We start from the raw sequence: 21,614 nt of genomic DNA, 5'->3' as shown, positions 1-21,614 counted from the left end.
CACTTTGAAGAATATTGTAGATGCATTGACAAAATCTGTGAGCTCTGAGAAGTTCTCTTGGTGTAGAGAAACACTGGGCGTTGCAGGGCTGGATAAATGACTAAGCTCTCCTGTGGCCCCATGTGGAAAGAAAACAACAAGTGGGAGAATTTTGGGTTGTGTTATATTCTTTCCACAACTAGCTCCCCTAGTTAATTGGAGGGTTAGAGGGGGGTGGGTAGCCCTCGTCTATGGGGTCTGGGGAAACGCACCAGGGAAATTTTATTTGGACCCTATATTAGGTGGGCGAACCTACATATGGTTTTGTTCATGGTTTTTGTACATGGTTTTGGGCGCAATGGTTTTCGGCCCGTGGCATTGGATGCTTCAACATGTATATATATGTGTTGTAACATTGAAAGGAACATAATTAAAAATCAATCTGGTAGTCTCGCTTTTGAGATCCAGGGGAAAATCTCTGTGTATATGTGTTTTATGTGTTATGCTCTTGCATTGTTTATTTTTCTGTTTTCAGAATTCATCTGCAGGTAATTTCTATACGGGGTTAAAACCTACAACTTATCCAATTGAATTAAACACATGTAGATGTCAACACAACGAAATACATAGTATCAGGTGTGGAAGAGAAGAAGACGAGATGTCCATTGGCTTGTCATTAGGAGAACATAATTACACCTACAAGGGCCATCATCATGCGTCAAACATTATGCCCTTTACTACTTTACTTTCAGAGTTCCACAAAGCTAGCATTTCATAATATAGCTATCAATAATATCGTCGAAAATAATCTTCGAAACAGTTCATTCTTCTTTGTATTTCCTTAGATATCAGTAACTTTAAAAATATATTATCCAACTCGCAATTTCCTGCAGCGATATTGTAGAAGGAGAAATTCCCTGATCTCTAATTAGAAATTGTTTCGACCCTCAACTGACTGATCTGACAGATCTAAGATCTGAGTACTTTAGATCCAAAAGCTCCTATTGATCTACAGCTTCTAACAAATTCTCCTTTAGATTTTTGTGTGAGTTTGGGGGACACTATTCTCCTCACAACCTATTGCGCTGGCTCTATCTCAAACAACTCAGTTAATTGACACCAGATTGTCAATTGGTATCGCAGTCGCTCTGCCTCGACCTATAGTACAAATACCACTGATTGACATTGGAAGCCTATCCACAAACAGGATGAGGAATATCACTCACCATGCCCAACTCATTGTATATCTGTAACCCATTATAAAGGCGTAGAGATTACCCGCATTTTTGCTAGGTAAAGTAACTCGATCTGGCAGGCAAGTAGTGCACAATAATACTCAAAGGAAATATATAATGCATATAGGTAGTCTTTGCACTGGATAACTGCCCATCGATCAATTGGCTAAATTATCGTACTGATCTAGAATCTGCGTATCCTCTGGGTTCAGATTTACAAAGTTGCCAATTTGAAAATCTGGATAACAATTATCCTATTGAATTCTTTTCGGAGGTAGAATATTCCCCAGGATGTAACTACTTCTGAAGTTCATTAGTGGTAGGTTTAATGGATGAGGCAATAAAAGAGAACAACTTTGTGGATTGAAAAGGAAAACAACAACCATAAAAGTGACTTTCTCCATTAATCAAATTGGAAAGGGAATGTTGGGCTTTAAAATTACCAAAAAATCACACTAAATCCGACATAAAAGAGCATGCCATAAATGGGGCAATTTTTTTTATAAGACAATTTTTGCAGAAGGTGTGAATGTCTATCAAATGGAACAATAGGTTGGTAACCCCAGCACCTTATATGTCTTTCGCGAGTGTCATGATTTCTTATATATTTGAACTGGTGTGGAAACGACAACTCTCTGAGTCATTTGAGCACAACAGAGGGAAGTGACTGTTAAATTTACTCTTGTCAATTCATTAATAAATTCAAAACTATATTGGATGGGTCTTGACACCTTGCCACATTTTTTATAGACGAATTTTGACTTAAGCATCAATTAACTTGGAAGATCGTGTCATATACACGACTAAGAGAACAATAGTGGTTTTCTCTTCAATTGGTATTTCGATCTATGGATCTCTTAAACACTCTTTGTCATTATTTTGGCTATGCCGTATTAGATTTTTTCCTTGATGAGGATGTAATAAATCACTTATTTTTACTTGATGGGACTATATCCCTAGCTATACGAATTCTCTGGTAATATATATTTAAAAATATGTACAGAGAGCATACCTTTCCTTTCGCTAAGGGCATTTCTCTACATGTTCCAGGTGCTAGGGATTATTTCTTTATTTCCTTAATTATAACTCTAACTAATCCCGGGTGGAGCGACATAACCTCATACTACCTATGCTACACAATAAAGGTTTCAACCCTCGTCTCCATTAGCAACCTTACTGATATGATGCAACATTTAATTTGGTTACTGTGACTACACTACCAATCCAAGCTGTCCTCAGGTCTTTGGTAAGAATGGAGTGTTTATCTTATGAAGATTCAATCCTAACCTCCTGTTAGCTCTGCTACGTGTTGCTGATTTTCGAGGAGGAGGAATAAGCTTGGTCCTTGGTTGCTAACTCAGAGATGGTCTACACTGGTTATCTTCACCTTTCCCTATTCCCCTGTTTACTTCCTTTCACCCTGCTACCTCTATTTTGTTCCTCCAAACTCTTCATAACCCATATTTCCTTAGCCCCTGGGCATCGAGTTCAAACAGTCATATAATCGCGATCATATGTTAGCGTGCTGTTCGCGAGCCCTTTCCCGCCACATCATTCAAGGTCCGTGCGATCGAGTTTCCGTCGTCCGATCATCTACTGCTTGATCGAATGGTCTCTACCTTTTTCCCCACGCATTAAACTCCGCTTGTTTCCCCCGTCATCCGATCATCCGTCGCATGATCCAATGTCGTTCGCACCTCTCCATCCCATGAACTGCCCGCGTGTTAACTCGCGGGGAAAGCGGTTTTCCCCTTGTCCCATCTACCACACATCGTGCATCTATCATTATCGCTACCCCACATACAATTACGGCTTGCCTCCCTAAAGCGGTGCGATGCATACCACTTACCGCCCTTTTCCTCTCTCCCACGCATTATCTCCCATCCATCTTTCGCGCACGATCACCGTCAGATCTGTACACCCACGATCTGACAGCCCACGTTGGTTTGATCCTGTTTATTCCCGCTTCTCTCCCGCCAATAGATCTCCGCCGTCCATCCATGTGATCTAACGGCTGATATCTGTTCCCATATTGCTCCTTCATCCGCCATGAAGTCTCCATGTTCTCGACCTGTAACATGCACCCAAAGGACAGAAGCGACCATCTATCAGTGTCTGGTGCATTACTACTTCAACTACTACATTCAACACATTGTGTACCAGAGAGGGAGAAGGATGAGCATAACCAGTTCCCAGTACCATTTGCAGCAAATCCTCAACCACCGCATTCAAGAGCAGTATGGCCAAAGGACGAGAAGGACAAGCCTCGAGCAGTTAAAGCATTTATCAGGCATGGAATTTCATCCATATTTCACTCCACCCGATCGAGAAGGACAACAGAACATCAGAGAAGATCAATTTTGTTCATTAAAGAAAGCAGATCATAGCAGAGACTCCATCAGAGAGTTAAAGTGGTTGGTGGTCCATCATGACGCCTCCACATCCAGAATAGCAAAATATCTTTGTAATGAAACTCTATATATACCCAGAACAAAGATGTAATCAGGGTTGATGGCTTTTATTTTGATGTAAGGTTCAACTTCTGGAGACTGTAACTACTTTGATACTTGCAGTGTCTGGTCTTCATTTTCAGCAAATACAAGCTTCTTTTGCTATTAATTGCTCAATTTCCATTTCTACTCTGTTCTAGGTTGTGCCTGTTATGCATTTGTTCATGTGCTCTTGATATTTAGCATTAGAGGGGTTGTCATCCCACCTCTGTGTTGAAGTCTAGTATGTATCATTGAATGTGTTATGCAGGTTTCTGTTTACCTAGTTCCAGAGAGCTATCATCTTGTCTGTGCATTAGGAAATAGATTTGCAGACCTCTTTAATGGTTACAGCCAGCCATCACATGGTCTTGTGCATCTGCTAGTGTGGTCAATATTCTCTATGTTCACCTAATCCTCAAACTGTGAGTAATTGGTGGTCTAAAGCCTTGTAGTCTGGGGGTGTTCACCCATGTCTGGAGTTAAGCATAGTAGAATTGGTTATCTGGCTTGGAAAAGCATCATTCCTTCCATTCATCTATTTCCAACATTTTGTTGAGTTTGTAATGTTCCTGAGCATCTTTGAGATACAACCTAGGACAGTTTCTTATGGTGATAACATTAATTGGCGCCGTTGCCCGGGAGAGGAGATTGAAGCTCAGCATCCCTAGGAGAACGACACAGTTCCATATTTTGATGATAGACAAGGTCTGGGAACATTTCTGGTTGTAATCATCTATCTGGAAAATCCATTGGAGGAAGACCAACCTTTGGCGACTCCACATCACAGTCTTGGCTCAGTTTGTGAGACATGCTTGAAGAAATCCTCAGACATCAGCAGCTGAACCAGTGCCTGACCCTGAGAAGATCGTTAAGCAGAAGAAAATTTCGTAGAAAGGAGCATCAGGACTAGGTAAGTCTTAGAAATCCCATGTATCTCTGCTACTGAAAGTCACCTTCATAGATTCATAAAGCTCCTTAGTCATTCATTTCCCTTTGGGATTTCAGTCCAAAGAAAGCATCCCATACAATCCATCATATTCCTCTTTTTCTGTCATCCATTACATTGCTTCATACCACTCAGTCTACCAGTATCCTTACACCTAACTCCAGTCATGGCAAGCCAGCAAGCCCTCACAAAGATAGAAAGAATCGTAGCTGCTAGGTATGGACCTTTGGTCTTGCATGTCCCCTTAAATGCCATGCCTACAGGAGATTATCAAGAATACATGCCTAAGTTTACTGGTACAGAAGGAGTATCAGCTGAAGAGCACCTCGAATCTTTTTATTGTTATGCTGATAACCTAGATATTAATGAAGAGGATGTGTGGATGAGGGTTTTTGTCCAAAGCATAGAGGGAGAAGCTAGAAAATGGTTCAGAGAATTAGCCCCTAGGTCTATAGCAGATATTGAGGCCTTAGATGATGTGTTCCTAAAGCACTGGGGGGATAATAAGGATTTTCTCTATTATCATACTAAGTTTGGGAACTTGCAGAGGGAATATGGTGAGCTGCTGTCTGATTTCAACATCAGATTCAACCATATGTACAGCAGAATGCTAGCTGAAATAAAACCTTCCCCTGCTTTTGCTATGCTCACTTATGCTAATGCCTTCGATTCTCAGTTCTGCCTGCTGATAAGAGAAAGGAGATGTGCTTCTTTGGCTGATATGCAAGATGCATCCTTTGAAGTAGAATCAAACATCATCGCTGCAGAGAGGCTCGAAGGTTATGCTGAAAGGAGAAGACAGGGAGGAGAGTCCTCATCATCCTCAGATCCTGAGATCGATAAAATGGCTAGGATGATAGAGTTATTAGCCTTTGAAGTTTCCAAATTAAAGGTTGAGTAGTATTCTGAGGAAGCAGGAGCTCCTTGTGCCTTTGCTCTTCCAATTCCAAATCCCTATAGAGAAGCACAGGAGTAGTTAGAGGTTTTGCAAAGAAATCAAGATGCAAACGAAGACAAGAGGGTGAAGACCCTTTTTCAGAGTATAGTCATGGAGGAAGAGCATGTTGAAGAAGAGGAGGAGGTCCATGGTTTGGAAGATAAGGGTCGTGCCCTTTTCCTAACTAGAGCTGCCTATGAGAGGTTATTATCTATAGGCACTGCTCACCAGTTTGTTGTACCTGCAGAACAACAAGCTGATCAGCAAAAGCAGCCAGTAGCAGGTCCCACCATCCTCAAAGAGCCTGAAGCCAGCCCATCTTCCAATGACTATGCAGATCTGGAAATTAGCCAACTTGCTTTTGTCCCTTGCCCAGTGATCAATAAGGGAGAAGAAAGCTCCCCATCATCTTATGCTTCTCTTACTGTTCCAAAGAAAATCCCTCAAAGTTGCCCCCTGAACACTGAGGCAGGACAAAATTCAATGCTTAAGGCTGATATGGATAATATCTGTCATGATATTCTGACGCCTGCCTAGGTGGCCTCGACATAGACTGAAAAGGTAGCTTGTCAGATGATAGAGGAAGAAGGTGTACAGTTGTGGGACTCCTCCTTGGATGAGGATTGTTCTAAGAAAGATGCAGGAGCAGATGATGTCTCTGTGTCCCCCGCACAAGAATACATTGGTTCATCATTCATATTAGTTGTGCAGACTACAAATGACACAGAGAAGTACACAACAACCATGGTTATTCAGCAGGTGTACAAAATCTCCCATGAAGAACATCCAAGGAGGAGAACATACAGAAAGGGGATGAAATTTGATCCATATCTACCAGATAAAGTCAAATGCCCTAAACTCTTTGAGGTAGAGGATCAAATAAATCCAATTTTGTAACTCTTTGATGAATTGACTGAGAGGAGGGGAAACAATTTTGGTGGCCCAATAGATGGCCAGTTTTTGAGGATTTATGTTTAAGGTTCTCAAGCCTTAATGGTTGTAAGCATTTTCTTTTACAGGTTTTAGTGTAGACTTTATTTGACTCCATGCCCAATGGAATACTAGGCAATGTTTTTAAGCTTGTTTTGTATGAAGCCATTGGTCTGCAATTCTTGAGACCTCACAGGGAGGATCTCATCCCAGAAGGAGCCAATGTTAGGTCTGCTGCATGTTGCTGATTTTCAAGGAAGAGAAATAAGCTCGGTCCTTGGTTGCTGGCTCAGAGATGGTTTACATTGGTTATCCTCACCTTTCCCTATTCCCCCGCTTACTTCCTTTCACCCTGCTGCCTCTGTTTTGTTCCTCTGAACTCTGCATAACCCATATTTCCTTAGCCCCCGGGCGCCGAGTTCAAACGGTCATATAACTGTGATCATATGTCAATGCGCTGTTCACAAGCCCTTTCCCATCACATCAGTCAAGGTCCGCGCGATCGCATTTCCGCCGTCCAATCATTTACTGCTTGATCGAATGGTCTCTACCTTTTTTCTCACGCATTAAATTCCATTTGTTTCCCCCGTCGTCCGATCATCCGTCGCATGATCCAATGTCATTCTCTCCTCTCCATCTCGTGAACCGCCTGCACGTTAACTCGCGGGGAAAGTGGTATTCCTCCTGTCCCATCTGCCACGCGTCGTGCGCCTATCGTGATCGCTACCCCACGTACAATTATTGCTTGCCTCCCTAAAGCAGTGCGATGCATACTGCTTACCGCCCTTGTCCTCTCTCCACGCATTATCTCCCATGCATCTTTTGCACCCGATCGCTGTCAGATCTATCTGCCCGCGATCCAACGGCCCACGTTGGTTTGATCCTGTTTGTTCCCGCTTCTCTCCTGCCGATAGATCTTCGCCATCCATCCATGTGATCTAACGGCTGATATTTGTTCCCATCTTGCTCCTTCATCTGCAATGAAGTCTCCATGTTCTCGACATGTAACATGCACCCGAAGGACAGAAGCGATCGTCTATCAGTGTCTGGTGCATTACTACTTCAACTACTGCATTCAACACATTGTGTACCCCAAAGGGAGAAGGACGAGCATAACCAGTTCTCGATACCATTTGCAGCAAATCCTCAACCACTGCATTCAAGAGCAGTATGGCCGAAGGATGAGAACAACAAGCCTCGAGCAGTTAAAGTGTTTATCAGGCATGGAATTTCATCCATATTTCACTCCACCCGATCGAGAAGGACAACAGAACATTAGAGAAGATCAATTTTGTTCATTAAAGCAAGCAGATCGTACCAAAGACTCCATCAGAGATTTAAAGTGGTTGGTGGTCCATTATGACCCCTCCACGTCCAGAATAGCAAAATATCTTTGTAATGAAACTCTATATATACCCAAAACAAAGATGTAATCAGGGTTGATGGTTGTTATTTTGATGTAAGATTCAACTTCTGGAGACTGTAACTACTATGATACTTGCAGCGTCTGGTCTTCATTTTCAGCTAATACAAGCTTCTTTTGTTGTTAATTACTCACTTTCCATTTCTACTCTATTCTAGGTTGTGCCTCTTATGCATTTGTTCATGTGCTCTTGATATTTAGCATTAGAGGGGCTGTCATCCCACCTCTGTGTTGAAGTATAGTATGTATCATTGAATGTGTTATACAGGTTTTTGTTTACCTAGTGCCAGAGAGCTGTCATCCTCTCTATGCATTAGGAAATAGATTTGCAAACCTCTCTACTAATTGCAGCCGGCCATCACATGGTCTTGTGCATCTGTTGGTGTGGTTAGTATTCTCCATGTTCACCTAATCTTCAAACTGTGAGTAATTTGTTGTCTAAAGCCTTGTAGTCTAGGGGTGTTCACCCATGTCTAGAGTTAAGCATAGTAGAAGTGGTTATCTCGCTCGCACAAGCACCATTCCTTCCATTCATCCATTTCCAACATTTTGTTGAGTTTGTAATGTTCCCGAGGATCTCCGAGATACAATCTAAGAGAGTTTCTTAGGGTGATAACCCCTACATAGGGCATAAGCAAGTATTTTGTGTGGTGATTCTTAATATACTGGGTGCTCATGCCCCTGCAATTCCTTCCTGGGGTTGAGCCAATAGATTTTCAATTAATTTCTATGATTTTTGGAGTAAATACACGCATGACTCATGTATCTATATAATTCAACAGTTATTTTAACCCAACCATCTTCCCTCATATTCATTATGATTCTAATATCTTAAAAATTAAATGGAATAATATCATACTCAGGTAGGTTCACAGTAAGGCTAATCTGGTAAACTTTACCCTACCTTTGAAATCTCTTTGTAAATACAGTTTTGGATATAAGTTAATATGAGTGATTACTATGGTGGTGATAATTGTCTGCACCGGGTTAGCTATATATCTAAGTTTTTATTCAAGTGTTTCATTGAATACCTTAATGTTTATTCAATTACTTTAACAAGTTGCATGCATAGCCATTATTAACAGTTATGCACATCTACACATAAACCCCCATGACATTTATTCTATACTATAATCATATTATAAATTCTCAAGTAAACAAGAAATCTTACGGATATGGGTTGGCCCGTAGGCCACAATATTTGAACTTAGAGCTTTGATACCATTTGTAACATACCCCTTGAGCCTAATTTGACAATTTCCTACTAGGATCTCATTCCTTAAATTGTTTCAGTTAAAGTTAGATTCAATCAGTCGTCACATGTATTACATGAACAAATCTTTATAATACTGTATACTAATATTCTTCAAATTCTGAAAACATCAAAGAAATGAGCCATACCCCTTGGGTACCATACTACAACTCCTATGAGGCTTTATTGAATTAATGATGTGGACTCTTAGGTTCAATAAATAGAACCTTAATACAAGCTTCCAATTCAACCCTTATGCACGTATTATCACTCGAAGGAATGACAACCATGGTTATTTAGCAGGTCAAGATTATGCATAAAAAAATTCTTCCTTTCCTACCTCAATATCAGCATAGATAAAAACTTTAACATAAATACATTAAAGCTAGTATTGCCCATAACACAATCATAATCCTACTACCACCGTTGTATGTAATGTTAACATGTTTATCTTAGGTATTATACATAATTAGTTAAAAGAACAACAAACAATGTAAACTTTGAAACGAGAACTATAAACTCAAAACGGGAACTCTGGCCAAAAAACCCCAAAAAAACATCAAAAACAGTGCTAAAAACGAAAAGTGTGTATACTGGAACGATGTTTTTATTTTTTAGGCATTAATTTTGAACATGTTTTAAAAATGGCAGTGACTACAAAATTTACTATGAAATTTTCGTGCAAAATATAGCTTCAAAATGAAAGTGATGATACTGGAACAATGATTTTTTTTTTAGGGTCAATTTTCAAAATTTAAAAAAAATGCTAATAAAACCAAATTTTTATGTCTCAAACAAAGTTGTTTATGAGGAAAAAACACATTAATGTTTTTGGTAGAATATCATTTTTCTTTCCTAAGTATAAATTTAACATGTTTTCAACCATAACATGCTAGATACAAAAGAAATTGAAATTTTTTCAACTATAAAATTAAAAAACCATGACATTATGAACAAATTACATCACTAAATGAATTCAAAAGTCATTATTTGTATACTGAATAAAACATACATTATATCTCTAATTAATATTGCATTGTAAATATTTTAAACAATAAAATTTATCATAATTAAGACATATAATCCAACAACATAAAAATGCCTCATAACTTCTCATTTAACACCATATGGAAAACATTAATTTTATTTGAAGATACGATGCATACATCAGTTATATAAACTGTCTTAAACAATTATTCAAAATCACTCATATTTTCTTGCACACCATCAAAATTCACATCTTCAGATGAGTTGCTGACGAAGATGCTCCATATTCTTCTCTTTCATCAAATAGTGCCCCATCTGAGTCCACATGCATGCCCAACATTCCAGGTTTCAAAATTCTTCTAGATCTATGACTGGTTTCTGCAGACTCCCATGTCAACACTGTTCCTTCTGGTAACAACCTTTTCAGAATCTCTATCATCTTGAAGCGAAGAGTTCCTCTCTTTGTTAAATTGAAGTCATAAACAAGTATGTCAACATCCTCCAATTGTAATATGTCTGTGTGGCGGCGATTTATATTTGTACCCTTTCTTGTTCTTTTTCCGCCATTTTTTTGTCAACTACCATCTCTGGCTTATACACACCATTGAATGGTTGTGTGTTTGTGGCATACCAATGTACTTCAACACCTGTAACATCCTCATTTTCTATAAAGACCTTTATAACTTTAGCAACCCAAAATGGATAGCCATTGGGATCTCCATCTGCTAGCACTGCAATCATGCAACCCTCCTTAATATCCTGTACTGAACCCCTATAAAGGTCTTCCATGGCTTCACGTTGTGCACGAGACTTTCTGGAACCAATATACATCTCTCTTTCCGTTGCCTGTGAAGAATTAATAATACCTTGACTTTGTTGCTGTTCAACAATGTTTACTTCCTCATGTTCATTCGACACATTTTGTGGCCAAATAAATGGATTTTTCAAAGGTATATCTTCATTTGTTGTTGTTGAAATGATATCACTTTGATTATTGAAAAATGACTCCCACCAAACTGAATCAGCAATGTCAAAGTACTCATATGTATATCTAATACATTTTTTAATTTCTTCCAGGCAATCAGAATAATTTATATCTCTATTCTGTCTGCGTGCATTCTGAACTTCACCAATTGATTGTAATAACAATATTTTTGATGCAAATATTGGATGATCTGGAATGAAATTCAAAAATGGCAAACCTGATGACGGTGCCCATTCTGTAGTAGTTGAAAACTTCTTGCTCCATATTAGTGTTTTCCCATCAATTTTTTTGATATGAAATTGATGTTGGAAGCTAATGTCATTAAGTTGTTCAATGCATTTCCCCTCACCATATGATCCCAGAATAAACCTTCGCATGTCAATAGTTTCTTCCAACACATCAAAAGTAGGCTCTGGCATGTATGACTTCTTAATACATTCAATTAGTGATGGCAAGCTCCCAACTTCCTTTCTCCTCAATGTGACTGAAAAATGACTGAACATCTGATCAATATGGTCATGAGTGTGCCCAACAAGAAGGAAACCAACCTTTACCTTTTGAAAAATTCTCAATTCAACAAGCATGTTTAGATATCCAAAACCAACCTGATTTTTGTTTTCACGGCAAGTGTTGTCCAATTGTAGATAAAAAACTTCAGGAAGATTACCAGACCAATGAGAAATTACATCATCAATTATGGTTATGGTCAGATTTGCATCATTATGAATATTTGGAGCTGTGAAGTACACCCTTGGAAACATTTTCCCATTGAAGACCATACAACCGACCAAGTGAAACTGAATAAAATTTTCCTCTTGTAAATTTTTTGGTGTGTGAACAAAATGTGGTAAAATTGTTTTCTTCTAGTCCATACCATCAATTATCAAACCCAAATATTTATTCGGATTATCATAACACTTCTTTCGATGCTTGTACAACTTCTTCCTTTCATTCGTTTGTTGTTCACGATGCTCCTGAAGTTCTTTGACAATTAAATCTACACAACATAAAAGAAATTCATTAAGAAATATGTTTTCATAGTTGATGACTATACAATTTTAAAAGTTAAAGTTATGAACGCTTACCTCTTTCTGAGCCTTCACATTTGTCCCTTTCTGATTTAAGAGAAGCACATGTACTGCAAATCCCCATCCTTGTCTTCTTAGGAATACGGACATTATTGAATTCTTTCTTCCATATCTTCACAAAATATTGATATGTAATAAATTGGCCATGTCCCTCAGCACCTTCTGCATATTCTTTGTATAAGTTGTAGATTTATCATCTTGAAAAATTATCTAGAATATGTATTGTCTCTCTATTTGGCATACACTCTCCATGCTTTGAAAAGAAATCTTTCATCCATGACATTGCAGTATTTGATAATGGCCCAAACTGTCTTTTATGACATACTTCTGAATAAAATGTGGGATCCTTTTCCAAATTTTCTTGAATTCTCAAGAGACGAAAATTCCCAATCGAATGAAACATTTTGAAAGCTTTTCTACACAATAATAAATTCCTAATATGATAATCATAACCTGACAATGTAGATTGCATGCATCCAACTAAATATGAATTTTGCATGCTCTATTCATTGACAAATATCTCTTCCTGCTTTCTAATGCAAATGTGAAATCCATATGTTTCAAGCAAATTTTTTGGCAACATTCACTTGAAATGAGAGCGCTGATAGAACTTCTTCTCGTCAGATATTCTGCTCTACCCCTTGTATAACTAGAACAACTTGCATTGATATGAAAAGGTCTGCTCCTACTCCTCGATACAATATTTCTTGGCAACATCTCCATCATTGGATCATCATTTTTATAAGGATTTTCATCATCATTAAGAGGAATGTTATCCACACTATGATCAGCTCTGCTTTTCAAATATTGACTTAGAGGATACTCTTCATCTTCCCCTTCTTTAGTGCTACTGTCATAGTCCTTAAAATTCGGACTGAATGGAAAATTTGACTCGATGTTTAATGGATATTCTTCTTCATGTGCATTGTTAGTGCTACTCTCATAGTCCATAGAATTAAGACTACGTTGAAAATGTGACTGTTTACTTATTGAAGATGCTACATCCTATCCTTTGTCACTTCTACCTTTATACTCATTAGAATTAGGAATAACTGCATCATCCTGTCCTTCATCACTGCTGCTCTCATAGTCCTTAGAATTAGGACTAAGAGGACACTGTGACACCCCATTCTTTTGAAATTCATCATCATGCTCTTCATAACTATTGCTCTCATAGTCCTTAGAATTAGGACTAAGTGGACACCATGACACTCCAATCTTTTGAAATTCATCATCCCACGCTTCATCACTGTTGCTCTCATAGTCCTTAGAATTAAGACTAGCTGGACACCGTGACACTCCATACTTTTGAAATTCATCATCATGCTCTTCATCACTACTGCTCTCATAGTCCTTAGAAATAGGACTAAGTGGACACTTTGACACTCCAATCTTTTGAAATTCATTATCACACTCTTCATCACTGTTGCTCTCATAGTCCTTAGAATTAGGACTAAGTGGACACTTTGACACTCCATTCTTTTGAAATTCATTATCACACTCTTCATCACTGCTACTCTCATAGTCCTTAGAATTAGGACTAAGTGGACACTGTGACACTCCATTCTTTTGAAATTCGCCATCATGCACTTCAAAACTGATGCTCTCATAGTCCTCAGAATTAGGACTAAGTGGACACTGTGACACTCCATTCTTTTGAACTTCACCATCATGATCTTCAAAACTGCTACTCTCATAGTCCTCAGAATTAGGACTAAGTGGACATCATGACACTCCATTCTTTTGAACTTCACCATCATGCTTTTCATCACCGCTGCTTTCATAGTCCTTAGAATTAGGACTATGTGGAATCTGTGACTCTTTATTAATTTAAAATTCTCCATCCCCTCTTTCATCAGTGCTTCTCTCATAGTATTTAGAATGAGGACTAAGTGGAAGAATTGACTTTCTATTCATAGTGGAAGAATTCCCGCTATATTCATCAATATGAATAGAGTTGTTACGCGATGAAGATGTTGATGGTGTATAAATCGAAACTTCACTATCAAAACAATCCATCCCTTTCAAATAGAAGATGTTGAATGATACAAATGGAGTCTCCTAAGGATATTATATAGCTTAAATAATGAAATATTCCCTCCAAAATTATTCCCTCCAAAAAGTTTCGCGAAAATATTTCCCTCCAAAAATTTTCGCTAAAATATTTCCCTCCAAAAAGTTTGTTAGATTTATTTACCTTCATTATTTTATTCTACAATTTATTGAAAAACGTAAACTAAATTTTTTTATGAAATAAATCACTAAAATTAAAATTGTAAACTACAACTTGTACATTAATTATTCTAATAGTTAAAGTATATAATATTTACTAAACAACTGATTTTTTTTTAATTTTTATAATATATTCTAAAACAAATTAATCCCACATTCAATCCGTTGTAAAACAACTCTACAATATTCGCTCTATAATATTTTAAAACAAATTATCCCACATTAATCGTACGGAAAAACATCTCCGTAATTTCACTTATATATTAAATTTCATTATCACTATTACTCACGTCACATCCAGGTTTTCTGAAGTTCGTTGAAAGACTCGTGAATTTGTGGAGTAGCCATATTGCTATCAACAACATATTCAACTAAGAATTCTCGCAATTAAAAGGTAAGTTCAATTTTTTTCCTTCAAAATTTTCATATTAAATTAATTTAATGAAGAAGATTTTTTTTTTTAAATTAATAATTTTTCTGAGCCAAAATAACAATTACGTCCATCGTAAGCATGGTGGGCCCAATCAAACTCAATCGCCCAATAGTCATGGGTGGGCCGTCGTGGTGTCACGCGGTGGGCAGGGAGGTCGGGCGGGGTAGGTGGACGGGGGGTAGAGGGAGGATGCCGCAACCTGACTCGCCCCCTATCACCAACCCCCCACTCTCGACACTCTGACCTCCTTCAACCACACCCCATGCCCCTGCCTCCTTACCCCCTCTCCACATCCCCACATGACTCGTCAACACTCCCATCCCTACTAGCACCTACCCCCTCACCTGCGCGCCCTCCCCGCTATCCACCACATCACCTCACATGCCCTCCCCATGTGGCAACCCTCTGCACCCCCTCACACTCCTCCCTCTACCCCCGTCCACCTACCCCACGTCAACCTTCTCGCCCCTCAAACTCCCCCCTCTCGTTCTACCCCAACCCCCCCTCAAAAACCCGTTCCCCCTCTACCCCCCTCACTTCACTTCCCCCATGCGCCATACCCCCCCCTTTCCCCATGCTCCATCTGCCCCTCACCTCTCGCCCACCTCCCCCAAACCTCTCTGACACTCCCCCCAACCTCCCTCACCTCTCGGCCCTCCCCCCATGTCGCACCCCCCTCACCTCTCATGCCCCCCATGTCCCTTCCCACCCCCTAATGCTCCAACCCTCCCCCAATCCATGCGCCCTCCCCCCCTCACCTCTCATCCTCCCCCCAACCCATTACTGACCTCTTCCCCTCACCCATGCCCCCTTCCCCCTCCTACCCACGCCCCTACCCCCTACCCATGTGCCCTACCCCCCCAACCCCCCTCTAACTCCCCTACCCACGCCCCCCGCCTACCCCCCTACCCCCCCACCCACGCCCCCCTACTCTCCCCCGTACCCCGCCCTCTAACTCCCCTACGCACACTCCCCGCCCAACCCCCGTACCCCCCAACCCATGCACCCCCCTGTCCTCCTCCCTACCCATGCCCCACCCCTCTACACCCCCCGCTACCCCCACCCCCCCCCCCCTCCAACTCCCCAGCCCACCCCTACCCACGCCCCCCCCAGCTAACCCCCCTACACCACCCTCACCCACGCGCCCCCCCTCCAACCCCCCACCCCACCCCCACCCACGCGCCCCCCTCCCCCGCCCCGCCGCTCCCCTCTACTCCCCGCACCCTCTCCCCCTCTCCCCCAGCCTCCTCCGCCCACCCGACTGACGACCTCCTCTGCCCGCTCAGCCGCCGGTCCCCGTGGTCCTCCGCCCCGCCCGACCGACGGCTGGTCAATTCTGAGGCCAACGCCACCCCGGCGGCCCTCTGCCCCGCTCGATCGGTGGCCAGGCGGGCAGAGGAGGCCATCGGCCGGGCGGGCGAAGGAGGTCAGAGGGGAGGAGAGGGGAGGGAGAGGGGAGCAGCAGGGGGGGCAGTGGGGTAGTGGTGGGCGAGGGGGCTGAGAGGTGAGGGGGCGGGTTGGAGTGGAGGGCCGAGAGGTGAGGGGGTGGCGGGGGCTTGTGCGGGGGGGGGGGGGCGTGGGTAAGGGGGTGGGGGGGCTCGTGGGTGGGGGTGAGGGTGGCGTGTGATGGGGGGCGCGCGTGGGTGGGGGTCGTGGGGTTGGAGGCAGGGGTTGGGGGGGGGGGCATGGGTAGGGGTGTGGGGATGCGTGGGGTAGTGGGGGGGCATGGGTAATGGTGTGGGCGTGGGTAGGGGGTTTCGGGAGGGGCAGGTGGGTTTTGGGAGGGGTGTAGAGGGGGGCCGCATGGGTGTGGGGTGTAGAGTGGGGTGGGGCATGGATAAGGGTTGTTAGAGTGGTGGGTCATGGGTAGCGAGGGTAGGGGGTTAGGGGGGGTAGGAGGGGTGGCATGGGTAAGGGGGTTAAGGGGAGGGGGCATGGGTAAGGGGCTTGGGGGGTCGGTTGGGTAGAGGGGGGGAGCATGGGTAGGGAGGTTATGGGGGGTAGAGGGGGGGCATGGGTAGGAGGGGGGAGTCGGTTGGGTAGGGGGTTGTGGGGGGCGCGTGGGTAGGGGGGTAGGGGGCTCGCCCTCACTTGCCCAGCTGTCCACCTAGCCCCGTCGTCCCTCACCCGACCTCCCGCCCACCCATTAGAGGTGGCTGGGCAATTCTGATTATACAAATAACAAATTTATGGTATATTTTCGTTGTTAATTGAAGTTAATATGTTTTTTTTTTTATTTACTAATTTATGTGTTTTTATTTTTTAGGAAAATGACATCAAAGAAAATTTCTGTGAATCTATCTCGACCAAAGACTCTTAAAGGTGCATCTTCAAAAAACATTGGTGAACGAACTCCACCTGATCTCATGGCTACAAATCTTTCAAGTGCCTTAAGTGATAAGAAGATAATTTCAGACTGAAAAATTCAAAAGAGGTGAAATTTCCATCAAGAGTTTGGTATGTGAAAGAAAGAGAAAGCACAAATGTGAATATATATCTATATATTGATATACCCCATAATAATGGAAATTTTGAGGTGATGGGAAGAGTCATAGATATGTGTTCGGTACCAAACGCTGAAGTTGTTTATGTACTTACAAAAGCTCCCAAGTCACATGAAAGGATTAAATATCGACTATCATATTCATTATATGACACGAGAGAGGTATCTACAAAGTTGTGTAAACAAATCGTAAATGAGATGACACAAAACATCGTAAGTATTGTTATTTGTATTTATATTTTACGTTCTTGAAAGTGTCTCGCTATATTTTTTTAACTTTGTTTTTATTGACATATGATATTTTGTTTGGCAGAATTTTGTTGAAAGTTGTTCAATTAGGTTGGGAGGCATTCATTTCATAGAGCATGATATCATGAAAGTTGTCAGCAATTTTTATTCGGTGGCAGAAGAAGATATGGAAAACATGAAAAATATAGTAATTGATGATGCTACAAAACTACATCCAAAGAATCAGAAAAAAAGGCCTTTGGTGGATAAATCTAGCAAGGGTAAACAAGTTACTTTTGAGGACGATGAAGTTGAAACTGACAGTGAAGCATATGTTGCCATTACCGAAGATGACATTGGAACTAAGAAAAGCCGTAAAAGACCAAAAATATCAATTTCCAAGAATAAATCTGTTGAGAATGTTATGACGAAGAAAAGTAAAGTTGAAGATCTTGAAGTAGTCATTACCAGCGGTCAAGAACCTAATGAAACTTCAAAAGAAAGCAGAGAAATCATTACACCAGGAGCTGATATAGATGATGGCATTATAAAAAAAAAATGCCATTCGACAAAATTTGACAAAGAGAAACTTAATTGATGGTGGTCGTACATTTCAGCTAAATGTCAGACAAACCTATAAGGCAAGTGAAGAACAATGCCAATATCAAGTCAAAAAGCCACATCATCTACATGTTCACAACTTGAAGACATTGATGAGGCACAATCCATATGCTCATGTGGCTAGTTATGTGCTTCTTGTTGATCCACTTCAAGTTCCCAACAAAGAAGCATTTGATAAGTCAAAATGTTTTGAATATAATTATTATGTGCTTCGGGGGAACCATTCTGTAGAAGCTTAAAGACAATTGATGGAGGAATATCCTAATAAACCACGTTTTGACACAATGAAATGTATCATTTATGCTGGTTTAAATGAAGCAGAAGCAAAGTTAGTGGCATCGGATCATAATTCAGATAATGAATATAGGATGTCTATGACTTTCATCCAAAGGGTTAGATTTATTCATAGTGAATTTCAAGAAAAATGTGGTGGGGATAGGATAAATGTTACTGCAGATTTCCGAAAGGAATGTTGTATGGAAATAGGATATCAAATTGAAGAGAAAACCAATTCAAAGGTGGAAAAGACAACAGAAATAGTGATTTATTCAGAGGTGTTGATAACATTTTCCAATTGGCATTTAGAACTGGAGATGTTTGGAAGTTGATTGATGAGATTTTTAGCATGTGGGAAGACATTGGCATTAAAACCAAAGGGTCAAAAAGTCTAAGCCATTGATATGTAGCAACATTAATTCAACTCCTGAACTGAAGCAACTTCCAGACGATATGACCATCACGCCTTGGAGGGCAATGCAAGGAGTGAAAGATGAAAAAATTGTCAAAACAATATTATCTCGTGTGAGGTCAGGGGAATTATCATTGGAAGAAATGTCTGAAGAATTTCAAAAGTAAGTTTGCTGAATTATTTTTATTTATTTCTAGATTACAGTTATCTTTTAAATAAAACATGTTGTTCTTGGTAGTATTTGTTATACATATCATTATATTAACTTTTTCTTACTTTATCTATGCAGTCATAAAGTTTACATGAAAATTCAGGAATAAATGGTTAGATTGTTGAATGAAGATAGCTGGGATGATGTTGTACGCAACTATCCAGATTCAAGTTCTACATCAACATTAAAAGCTCTTTATCTTACATTTAAAAAGGTATCTTGATTTATACATTCAGTTTTATTCATCTGTGTACTATTTTTAATTTAAAACTTACACATATATTTGTTTATTTGATAAAAGATGAGGAAGGAAGATAATGGAGCACGAGATAGTTTCAAGACTTTTATTGAAAAAATAAAGATCGAAAGATTGAGGAAGCAACGTATTAAGAATGTTGAACTTGATCCAACTCTTAATCATTTCATTTGGAATGGGCTAGACACTATTCAATATCAAGTAATACAAGGCAACTATGAAGACATTGCTAAACTCATACCAAAAAGGGATTATGCCCTAGTTATTACAGATATTCCCCATGGTTTCAATATTCCAAACATTTACTATGATAGTGACCCTTATACTTATCAAGCTTTTAATAAAGTGGTTGTGGGATTTGTAGAAGTGACGTCATCACCATTATGGAGATTTGTGACATTTCATTCAGACACACAATTGGCAATGATATTGTCAAGCTTCAAAGGGAAAACAAATTCAAGGATGCAGCTTACATGGTAAGACATTTAAAAGGTATATTTGATTAATTTTGAAAAAATCATTTATGTACAAGTTAATTGAACTTTTACAATTTCATGTTACAAGAAAAAGTTAAATCTTCTTAACAATGAAGATCAACAATTTATAAATCACTGTGAGTTCATTCATATTGATAGTTGGGCAAAAGATGATAGCCATATGTCTATGATTTTTAATCGGGTGGACAGAAAGAGTCATAGCCAAATACTAACTTATGATGCTGTTGTGAGAAAACTAACATATGAAGACAAAGAAACAAAAGGAGAGATAGTTAACATTTATCAAAAACCACAATTATTGATTAACTATCTTATAGACATATGTTCAAATGAAGGAGATTAGGTTCTGGATTTATTTTCTGGCTCAGGTAGGTTTTGTTATATGGAATCGAATTTCAATATGTTCTTTTTTAATTAATATGTCATTGTACTAATTTACTTCATTATTTTTTTGTGCTTGATAATTAGGTACAACACTAGCATGCTGCCTTCAAAAAGGAAGAAATTACATTGCAATTGAAAAAGATCTATTACAATGCAATTTCATTCAGCAAAGAATTAATGCTCTTCAATTTCTTCCAGATGCAATGCAAGAAATTGGGTTGAAGAAAGGGGACTTTAGTGAATCACATGTGGCAAAAAAGGCAAAGGAACCCCAACCACCATTACATGGAATGTTTGAAAAGACATACATTAGGAGATTCGCAGACATCAAAGACCCATTAGAAAAGGAAAATGAACAAAAGGAAGCAAAAAATATTGTGGAAGAAGACAATGATGAAACTCTAGAGGACGAAGAGTTTGGATTACGTGACATTGTTGATTAAATTTAAGTCATACTTGGAAATCAAGCTTTGCAATGTTTTGACTGACATTTTATGAAAAGAATAATCAATCAATGAAAGTTGTTATGTGTTCAATATTTGTAATTTGTGACTTTTGCATTGATTTTTAAGTTAATTATTATTTTTTGAAAAAAAGTGATTATTATTATTATTTTGACATGAAATTCATAAAAAAAAAAATTATTATTTAACCATTTTTAGTTAAAATTTTTGTATAAAAATTGTGATTTTCACATGTCAATTTTAGCAAAAAATTATCAAAACGTGTAGTTTTTTTGTTATATTTATGTTAAAAATGGTTATTTTTATGTCCATTGTTAAAAATAGTGTTTTTTAAAAACAGTTATTTCATGTGGATTGAAAAATTAATTAAGGATGTATAAATATGTAGATTATCTAAAATTCAAACTATCGACTTTCTAATTTAAAAATGCAAAACAATAAAAACCCCACTACAAAAAAAAATTAAATTAAAATAGAAAACAAGAAAATGTGAAGAAAACGACCACTTCAAAAACTATCAAATTTAGAAAATAATTATTTACATTTCATACATTAGAAAATTTAAAGTCAAAAAGTAGGTCTTTTAAAAAAAGGGTGTGATGCAGAATACTCACTTTTTTAAATCAGCATGAAAATCACTACCATTCTAAAACGTAATGTACATGAAAAAAATTAAAGTTCCAAAAACTATGCTCTAAAAAAAACATGTGTGTTCTGCATCACCCCTTTTCAAAATCAGGTCATTTTTTTCTCTTTACGAAACGGGTAATAGTATTAGTTTCCGTTTCAAAGTTTACATTGGCCAGAAATCTGATTTCTGTAAGCAAGTTGGGTGATGCAAGT

This window comes from Pinus tabuliformis, chromosome 7, assembly GCF_031772625.1.
Source record: "Pinus tabuliformis cultivar Carrire ecotype Pingquan chromosome 7, CPIR1, whole genome shotgun sequence".
Classification (NCBI taxonomy): domain Eukaryota; kingdom Viridiplantae; phylum Streptophyta; class Pinopsida; order Pinales; family Pinaceae; genus Pinus; species Pinus tabuliformis.
This window is presented reverse-complemented; position numbering follows the sequence as displayed.